The 9,129-nt window shown below is 57.0% G+C and overlaps 1 pseudogene; it reads right to left on the bottom strand.

Annotated features, from left to right (window-relative positions):
• Positions 1–8,757: 8,757 nt before the first annotated feature.
• On the bottom strand, positions 8,758–8,933 carry LOC114923326 (annotated as a pseudogene).
• Positions 8,934–9,129: the final 196 nt, after the last annotated feature.

Raw genomic sequence — 9,129 nt, 5'->3', positions numbered from 1 at the left:
TCGTGGGGGTGATTGCTGTTCGGGTTGCTCTGGCTGCTGCTCGGATTCAGGTGCGGGAGGCTTTGACACTCTCCGTCCGTCGGCGTCCCGAGGAGACAAAGACGACAGGAACGCAGGAACGTGGTGAAAGCAAGGTGATTTAATTCCCGGCCAAAACAAAGTCAGCACTGGGAGTGGTTTGCTCCCAGTGCTGTATATAGAGGTACCACACCCCTTCACCCTGCCCCCAGCAGCAAGCCAACATCCGCCTGAAGCACATAAACGCCCCCGTAGTCCGGCCCCACCCCTCCCTGGACACAGTCACGCAGGGCTCGTTGTCCCGTCGGCCGCTCGGCTGCTGCAACATGCCATCACCATCTTGGTCAGTCCTTCCGATGTTGCAGCCCCGTTCACGCTGTGAAAGTCTTTCCTCGGCCCCTGCATACTCCCGGCGTTGTCGGCTGGGCGGGCCGGCCGAATGGCCACGGGCCGACGGCTCGCCTGGTCTTTGCTCACGGCAGCCTCTGCTGGCCCCTCCCCCGACGTCCGCGGTCTTTCCTGGTCCTCCGCGGCTTCCCTTTGCTAACTTCCGGCTTCTCGGCTGGGTCGCGGCAAACGGCAGGGCTCTGCATGCTCCCCGCCTTGCCCTCGCGCTGGGCGACGCCGACTGAGGCCTCTGTGACCCGAGCGCGGTAGGTGGCAGCTCGGAGAACCGAGGGGGGTGGGTGGGTCGTACCTGCTGGCTGGAGCGATGCCGGAGGAGAGCTGGGCGGCTGCGGCGGCGTGCTGCTGTTGGGCGGTTTTGGCGGCGTTCGGCTGCTGCGGGCTTCGCGACTCCCCCCCCAGCAAATGGCAAGCCCCGCGGAGCTTGACATGCGGCCCCCTCTACCATGGCTCCTCCTGGAAGAGAAAGGGACTTGGATGAGGTTACGCCCATACCCGTGACGGCCCCCGGCCTCCCCGGGTGTTTATGGTGGAATGCCCGTACCAGTCGGGGGGCATGGACGTCCCCTTCCCCAACCCACGAGGCGTCAGAGAGGGGATACCCCTTCCACCGGATGAGGTACTGCACTCTTCCGTGGTGAGTCCGGGAGTCGAGTACCTCCTGCACCTCGTACTGTGACCCGATGACCGGTCCCGGCGCTGACTGCGACGGGGCCTTAGGAGCTAGCTTCAGAAGGCTTGCGTGGAATACGGGATGTACCTTCCCCAACAAGGGGGGCAGTCTCAGTCGTACGGTCACCGGGTTAAGTACTTGTGTTACCTGGAATGGCCCTATGTATTTGGGACCTAATTTCTTGCAGGGCACCCGCAGCCGAAGGTATTTTGTTGACAGGTATACCCAGTCCCCCACCTGAAAGGGCCTGTGTTCCCCCCTCCTTTTGTCGGCCTGCGCTTTAACCGCTGCCTCGGCCTGCCTTAGGGCATCCTTCACCTTCCCCCACAATTCCGTTACCCGTGCGATCCAGGTTTGTGGGGAGTGGGGAGTGACTGTCCCCTGGGGCCATTCGGGGATGGGAACAAAGTCCACCCCGTGTACCACCCGAAAGGGGGCAAACCCTGTGCTGCCATGCACGGTGTTATTGTACGCCACTTCAGCGAACAGCAGGAGGTCCACCCAATCGTCCTGCTGGTAGGTGACGTAGCTGCGTAGATAGCGCTCTATCATAGCATTCGCTTGCTCCGCCGCCCCGTTGGTGCTGGGATGGTACGCCGAGCTGAGGCCTTGGGACGTCCCGAGGAGCCGGAGAAAGTCACGCCAAAATTGTGCGGTGAACTGCACTCCCCGATCCGATATGACGCGCCGAGGTGCTCCGTGCAGACGGTACACGTGCTGAAGGAAGAGACGTGCCAGCCGCTGTGCCGAAGGCAGGCCCTTGCAGGGGATGAAATGGGCCTGGTTCGAGAAGAGGTCAATGACTGTCCAGATCACAGTGTGACCACGGCTATTCAGCAGATCGACGACAAAGTCCATGGCGATCTCCTCCCACGGACGGTGCGGGTCGGCAACCTTCTGTAACAGGCCCAGTGGTTTTCCCACACGGGGTTTTGCAGTGGCACACACGTGACATGCTTTCACGTATGCTTCCACCTCCGGTTTCATTCTGGGCCACCAGAACTGTCGACGAACAAGATGTAGGGTTTTTAGGAACCCGAAGTGACCTGCCTGCTTGGCATCATGGCACCGTTTGAGGACAGAGTCCCGTAGTACCCCAGGAACATACATCTTGTCGCCCTTCCATGCTACCCCCTCCCTCTGTGTCAAGAGGCTCGGGTGGTCCCGGAGCCAGACGTCATCCCGTGTGGCTTCCTTCAAACCTGGCAACGTACTAACCTCTACCGTACTGGGGTTGAGCCGCGTGACCCCTTGGCTATAGGGCGGCATGATGGCTTGTACCACCTCCTCCCGTTTGCTATGGTACTGTGGCATACGCGAGAGAGCGTCCGCCAGGAAATTCCCCCAGGCACATACTTCAGGGTGAACCAGAATCGGGCGAAGTACTGGGCCCACCTCACGTGCTTGGGGGACAGGCGTTGTGGTGCTTGCAATGCCTCGAGGTTTTTATGGTCAGTCCATACCTCAAATGGTAAGGCCGCCCCCTCCAGCAGGTGCCTCCACGTCGCCAGTGCCCACCGAACGGCGAACGCCTCCTTTTCCCAGATCGCCCATGCCCTTTCAGTCACCATGAATTTGCGGGACGTATAGGCACAGGGTTGCAGCCCCCCGCGGCTGTTTCATTGGAGGAGTACCGCTCCGACGGCCACGTCACTGGCGTCGGCCTGGACCACGAAAGGGGCATCCGGCTGTGGATGGAGTAATACTGGCTCTTTGGCAAAAAGGGCTTTAAGGTCCTTGAAGGCCCTTTGGCACACCAGGGTCCAGGGCAATGGCTGACCGGGTTTCGGCTTGCCGGTCAGATGTTTGGTGCGTAACAGTTCCGTTAGGGGATGGGCAACGGCAGCGAAGGATGGAATAAACTGCCGGTAAAAATTGGCAAACCCCAGGAAGCTTTGTAACTGGCGACGCGTCCTGGGGGCTTGCCACTCCAACACTGCCTGAACCTTCCGTGGGTCCATTTCCACGCCATCCCCTGAAATGCGGTACCCCAGGTAGTCCAATTGGGAACGGTGAAACTCGCATTTTGATAGTTTCACGTATCAGTTGGCGTCGAGCAACTTCTGCAAGACTTGGCGTACCAAACGGACATGTTCTTCCAGGGTAGTGGTGTAAATTAGAATGTCATCCAGGTAGACGAGCACCCCGCGGTAAAGGTGCTCGTGCAACACTTGGTTGATTAGTTGCATGAATACCGCTGGGGCTCCCTGCAACCCAAATGGCATTACGTGAAATTGGAAGCTACCAAGCGGGCAGTTGAACGCCATCTTCCATTCATCTCCATGCCGTACTCGTACTCTGTAGTACGCCTCCCGAAGGTCCAACTTGGTGAAGACACGGCCCTTACCAAGCTGGGCCAGCAGATCTTTCATTAAGGGAAGGGGGTATAGGTGTTCGACACAGACTGCGTTGAGACCCCGGAAGTCAACACATAGGCGGAGGGAGCCGTCCTTTTTCTCCTTGAACAGGACAGGTGCAGCAACCCGGGACCGGGCTGGCTGGATGAACCCCCTTGCCAAGTTCTGGTCAATGTACCGTCGCAGTTCCTCGAGCTCCTTAGGTGCCATGGCATACATCCAGGGTTTCGGCAGCTTGGCCCCGGGTATGAGCTCGATCGCACAGTCGGTCGAGCGGTGGGGAGGTAGCTGGTCACACTCCCTCTCACTGAACACAGCGGCCAGGTCGCCGTACACCGCCGGGAAGGGGCCCTGCTCCGCACCCTGTGCCTGTGCTGCGGCCGCACACCCCTGTGGTGGACCAGCGGCCGTACCCCCGGGACCTGCTCCCCGTGTCCTACACCTGGTGGCTGGGGCCCCACCGCAAGTCGAAGCTTACGGTAACCCCCCTCCCACCATATGGTCGGACCCCACTTGTCTAGCCATGCTAGACCGAGGATCACCGCCTCTGTCATGGCTGGGGCGACAATGAAGCGAAGGGTCTCCCAATGCCCGCCCAAATCCAGGCGGACTGGCTCTGTAACATGGGTAGCTGGGCCCCCCCCTAAGAGAGACCCGTCCACCTGCTCAAACCAGACGGGTTGGGGTAATCGGTGCAATCTAATGCCACAGTCCCATGCTACTGTCTTACTAATAAGACACCGTGTACATCCGGTATCTATAAGGGCCCGGCATTCCTTTCGTGTCCCAGTCTGCGGGCTGGTTAGGACAATGGGCAACACAAAGGGGCATACTGGGTCGCTTACCATCAGATCGTGTGCTATGTCGTCTTCGCTGTCATCAGGGGCCGCCTGGTACCTCGCCGCTGCTGTGGCGTCCTCCTCTACCGGGGTTGCCCGTTGCGACGCTGGGGTTGCCCGTTGCGACACTGGGGTCGACTGCTTGTCCGCTCTCGACCTCTCGGGTCCTTTTTTTGGAGTCGGTGTGCCCCGTCCGGTAGCTGAGGGGCCCCGTGGAGTGGGAGCCGGACAGTCAGCCGCTCGATGACCTGGCTGATTGCACCGGAAGCAGCGGAAGGAGGCCGCCCCAGACGGGACCGGAAGTGTAGATGAGCCGGCTGGTTGCCCGCCCTCCTTTGACCTGACCAAGGGTCTTTGGGTCCGGCCGGTAACTCCCCCCCCTTTGTGGCATTCTCTCAACCCCGTGTCCAGTTCCACTGCCACTCAGCACCAGTCCCGAAGCCGGTTGGGCACGCCCCGGTACACGCAGGCCTGGCGTAAGTCTTGATCCAGGCCCGCCCGGAAATGGTGTACCAACAACCGCTCCGGCCAAAGGGAACTCAACCGGCCCGCCAACCGCCGGAAGTCCCGAACATAGTCTGCCGCGGACCGGCCCCTCTGCTATAGCGCCAAGATCTTCGCTTCAGCCCGCTGCAGACGGGCCGTGTCCTCAAAACGGGCATGTAGGGCTTCGAGAAACAACCCTGCATGGCCCAGCTCCTGGGCATGGTCGCTGTACAGGTCAGCGGCCCAAGCTGCCGCTTCCCCTTGCAACCCTGCGGTGACTGCGACCACCATCGCCCATTGGGACGGGTACAGGTGAGCGTACCGGTCCAGATGGCTAATTACATGGCTCATAAACACGGCCAGCTGGTCCGGGTTGCCGTCGAATGTGATGGGAAGGGGCGGTGGACCCCAGGCGAACCCCGGACCCCAGGGCCCCGCTGGCTGGACCACGCCCTGCGCCACGGTAGCAGGGGTGGACAGGGGTTGGGTCCCGGGCCCAGGTCCCTGGGCCCCTGGTGTTCTTCTTGACGGCACCTCCCACGCGCCCCTAACCCCTGACCCACCTGGCCATGCTGGTTGGGGTTGCGGAGCTGGGCCCTCGGCCGCTGGAACGGTGGCAGCCGGCGGCAGCCGGAGCCGCGGGCTGCTCAGCCGGAACCGGGACGATTCTGTACGTTCCGATGACCCGACCATCCGTTGCCATGAGGATGGGCCCTGGTAGCCGGCCTCGCCGAACCGTTCTCGGAGTACGTCCATCGTATATTCGCCGGGCGCAGTGGAATAGCTCCAGTCCCCTTCCTCGTCTCCCGAGACATGTCTCTCTCTCCACTCCAGGAGAGACAACCTAGGTTTTGGGGTTTGTGCCCGTTCCACCCCCACGTTTGCCAAGGCAGGGCTCTGCCACCACTCCCCCGTGGTCCCTGAGGCCGCGCCCTCCTGGGAGACCGCAGGGAGTGTGGCCCGGGCCACCTTTGGTCGGACAACCGGCTGCGCCTCCAGGCTCTCAATGGCGGGCGTCGGGTCTCCGGCTCCGGTTAAGACTTCCTCCTCCGTTCCCTGAGGAACGTCTTGCTTGCCCTCCGCCATCCCCTCGAAACAAGGAGAATAGCTTGGGGCGGTTGAATAAGCAGTGCTGACTTACTGACACTCTCCGTCCGTCGGCGTCCCGAGGAGACAAAGACGACAGGAACGCAGGAACGTGGTGAAAGCAAGGTGATTTAATCCCCGGCCAAAACAAAGTCAGCACTGGGAGTGGTTTGCTCCCAGTGCTGTATATAGAGGTACCACACCCCTTCACCCCGCGCCCAGCAGCAAGCCAACATCCGCCTGAAGCACATAAACGCCCCCGTAGTCCGGCCCCACCCCTCCCTGGACACAGTCACGCAGGGCTCGTTGTCCCGTCGGCCGCTCGGCTGCTGCAACATGCCATCACCATCTTGGTCAGTCCTTCCGATGTTGCAGCCCCGTTCACGCTGTGAAAGTCTTTCCTCGGCCCCTGCATACTCCCGGCGTTGTCGGCTGGGCGGGCCGGCCGAATGGCCACGGGCCGACGGCTCGCCTGGTCTTTGCTCGCGGCAGCCTCTGCTGTCCCCTCCCCCGACGTCCGCGGTCTTTCCTGGTCCTCCGCGGTTTCCCTTTGCTAACTTCCGGCTTCTCGGCTGGGTCGCGGCAAACGGCAGGGCTCTGCATGCTCCCCGCCTTGCCCTCGCACTGGGCAACGCCGACTGAGGCCTCTGTGACCCGAGCGTGGTAGGTGGCAGCCCGGAGAACCGAGGGGAGGGGGGTGGGTCGTACCTGCTGGCTGGAGCGATGCCGGAGGAGAGCTGGGCGGCTGCGGCGGCGTGCTGCTGTTGTGCGGTTGTGGCGGCGTTTGGCTGCTGCGGGCTTCGCGACTCCCCCCCCCCAGCGAATGGCAAGCCCTGCGGAGCTTGACAGGCTTCTTATAGCGGGCAAGCTGAACGTCTAGCATCACCGCTGCCTGGTACCATTCTTGCAGCTGATCAGGTACTGCTCGATGGAAGCAGGCCTGAGAGAGGTGATCGTCTAATCCCTCAATGAAGTGATGAATTAGGGATTTCTCAGGCCACCCCTCTATTCAACCTGCTATCTTGCGAAACTCTCGCACGTACTCCAGGGCAGGCCTGCCGGCTTGTTTTATTTTGTGGATTTTTTCTCTTGCCTTGAGGCCAATGGATGGGTCCTCAAATCTTTCTTTCAGCCCTAGGAGGAAGTGGTAGGGGTCCTCCAATTCCGGGGCTTGCTCATTATATAAATTGCTCAGCCATTCGGATGCTTCTCCCTCTAGGCTGGACGCAATCATGTCGACCATGGCGCCTGGGTCTGGGTAGAGATAGGCCCAGCGGTTCAAATGAGAGCGCACTTGGTTGAGGAAAAAAAATCAGCTTCTCTGGGTCCCCATCTGAAAGGTGGTGCAATTATAGGCTGTTGCTGCTGGCCCCACCCTGGCTGCTGATTTATTCCCAGGGGCTGCACGTTTGGGGGCTGTGGCCAATCTCTTTGCTGTGGTCATTCTCCCACCAGCTGCTGATCTCCTGGCTTCTGCACCACCCTAAGGTGTTGCAAGGCCTCTACTAGCTGTGGCAAGCTCAGAGGTTGCTGACCATTCACGTGCGGGGGTTCCCAAATCTCCCATTGCTGCAGGGACCCCAGGCTGGGGTTCTCTCTCTCTGTGGGGCTGGAGGGCCTGACAGGGGATTCCTGGGGCTGGAGGGCTGTCTGGTCTGCAGACAGGATTTTCCACTCACCCAAATTCTCAGTGGCAGACGATCTGTTAGCTCTCCACCATTCTGCTTTTGAAGTCTTTGAGGGTGGCAAGGCAGTCTTCAGGCGTTTGGTGTCTCCGCTGGGCTGGTTCCAGCATGACGACCAAACAGGCTCTCCTAGCTGCTTGGGGTTTTCCTCCAGCTGGGAATTCTGCCAAAGCTCTTCCTCCCTCGGCATCTCCCCCCCCCCCGGGGTAGCAGCTGATGCCAGGCTGTCTGCTTCAGGCAATTTCCCATTCTCCATTTTTGAAATCTTCTCCTGAATCTTTGCCAGCTTCTCTCAAACCTAGAGACAGCAGGGGGAGTTCAGAACTCCAGATGTGTTGAAAAGTTTGCAGATCTTGGCATGATGTCAAGGTTCCGACTAATGAAACACTTCAAAGAACTTCCAGGCATTGTTTATCCTAAAAAGTCTTTATTCATGTAACAGAATGTCGGCACGCCATGAATGGGATGCCAAGATCTGAAATCTCCTCCCCTGAGCAGTTATTTTGCTAGCACTTTCCCTCCCTTATTTTGCAGTCATAAATCACATTTTCCAATCAGTTTGAAAGGCAAAGATTCCTGTGCCCGCGGGCTGCTTCTTAAAGTAAACCCCCCCCCACACACTTTCTCTTCCCCTCCCAGCATCATTTAAGTTAACTCAAAAAAGACCACATAGCTCTGCATATTTTGTCAAGGCAATAACAACCGAAGTTAGCAGTGTTGACATTAAATAGAGAAAAAACTAAAGTGATAGTTAACATTTTTACAGATAAACAAAAAAGCAATTATCAGAAAAAATAGAATTGCAAATAGTCAAAAAGGTCAAATATTTGGGAATATATTTGACAGCAAGATGTTCAACAATAAAAGAAGATAATTACATTAAATTGTTAAAACAAATAAAGCTTGATTTGGAAAAATGGAAGAATTTGCAACTGTCGATGTTAGGAAGAATTGCTACAGTGAAAATGAATATATTACCAACAATATTATTTTTATTTCAAACGATACCTATAAAACTGAAGAAAAAATTATTTGAAGATTTAAACTCTCTAATTCAAAAATTTATTTGGCAAGGAAAGAAAGCTAGAATTAAATTGAAAATGTTACAAGAAGCCAAGGGAAATGGAGGCTTTGGCTTCCAGATTGGGTTTTATATTATCAAGCATCAGTGTTAACATATATAAAAGAATGGATAACTCTTAAAAATAAAAGATTGCTGTATCTGGAGGGACATGACCTGCAACTTGGTTGGCATGCTTTTCTATGGTACGGAAAAAATAAAATACATAAATACTTCCAAAACCACTACATTAGAAATGCATTATTATTAAACTGATAAGAACAGATACTACACTTGATCTTAGCCAAAAGGCCGAGAAGCTACAGACCAATATCATTACTGAATACGGATTATAAGATCTTTGCAAAAATACTAGCCAATAGACTAATGCAAGTAATTAAACAGATTATTCATATGGACCAGTCTGGATTTATAAATGGACGATATATGAAGAATAATGTTAGACAAATTGTGAATGTGTTGGAATATTTGGATAAAAATAATCAAGTCCCGGCGGCCC

Source organism: Protobothrops mucrosquamatus, unplaced genomic scaffold, assembly GCF_001527695.2.
Source record: "Protobothrops mucrosquamatus isolate PMUCROS unplaced genomic scaffold, P.Mucros_1.0 scaffold2908, whole genome shotgun sequence".
NCBI lineage: Eukaryota > Metazoa > Chordata > Lepidosauria > Squamata > Viperidae > Protobothrops > Protobothrops mucrosquamatus.
Note: the sequence above shows the minus strand (reverse complement) of the source record. Positions and strands in the feature narration are given on the sequence as shown.